Raw genomic sequence first — 1259 nt, forward strand, 5'->3', positions numbered from 1 at the left:
CCACTTGGAGCACGAGTGGACGTACTGCCGAACGAAGCGGTACATTCCGCGCCAGTAGTATCGAGGCCGGAGGCGTGCATACGTCTTTAGTACACCGGCATGGGGCGCATTGCAGATCCGCATGAAAAGAGGCACATATGTCGGAACGTAAATGGCGAGGAATCACTAGCAACCATTTACGACCGTCAGAGAGGTAGTTGCGGTGGTACAAAAGCCCATCGCGGATGGCAAAGTGACGAGCAGCGCGCCGAAGCGAGCGGTCGGTGGTGTGTGGTGACGGCTGAGATAAATACTCCAGAAGAGAGGCTATCCAAGGGTCGCGGCGTTGCTCAGCTGGCATGTCGGTGTATGTAAGAGACGAAGAATCGTAGCTGGAGACAGACGCAGCACCATCGTCATCGGGCAGTGGCGAGCGCGAAAGAGCGTCGGCATCCGAATGCTTACGGCCGGACCGGTAGACAACACGGATGTCATAGTCCTGTAGATGAAGCGCCCAACGAGCTAGGCGACCAGAGGGGTCCTTTAACGACGACAACCAGCACAGGGCGTGGTGATCAGTCATGACGTAAAATGGACGGCCATATACGTAAGGTCGAAATTTGGTGATTTCCCAAACGATTGCAAGGCATTCTTTTTCGGTGTCTCAATAGTTCGTTTCCGCTTTGGTGAGAGTGCGGCTGGCGTAAGAGACGACGTACTCTTCGAAGCCAGACTTACGCTGGGCAAGGATAGCGCCGAGGCTGACTCCACTAGCGTCCGTGTGGATTTCTGTGGGAGCGTCTGGGTCAAAGTGGCGTAGGATAGGTGGGGATATCAAAAGATGGCGCAATGTGGCGAACGCGTCTTCACAAGCTGTAGACCATGCCGAGATGCCTTGGCTGTCGGCAAGCAGCTGCGTTAAGGGGGCGATTATGGACGCGAAATTACGCACGAATCGGCGAAAGTACGAACACAGGCCGATAAAGCTACAGAGTTCTTTCAGCGTAGACAGCCTGGGGAACTCGGCGACGGCGCGAAGCTTTGCAGGGTCGGGAAGGACACCGTCCTTGCTGACAACATGGCCTAAGATGGTAAGTCGGCGGGCGGCAAAGTGGCACTTCTTCAAACTAAGCTGCGATCCAGCGTCTGAAAGGCAAGTGAGGACGCTTGCGAGGCGACTCAAATGGGAGGCAAAGTCCTTCGAAAAGACTACGACGTCGTCCAGGTAGCACAGACACGTGTGCCATTTGAGGCCTCTGAGAATGTTGTCCATGAGACGT

The sequence above is a fragment of the Dermacentor silvarum genome, chromosome 10 (assembly GCF_013339745.2).
Source record: "Dermacentor silvarum isolate Dsil-2018 chromosome 10, BIME_Dsil_1.4, whole genome shotgun sequence".
Lineage (NCBI taxonomy): Eukaryota > Metazoa > Arthropoda > Arachnida > Ixodida > Ixodidae > Dermacentor > Dermacentor silvarum.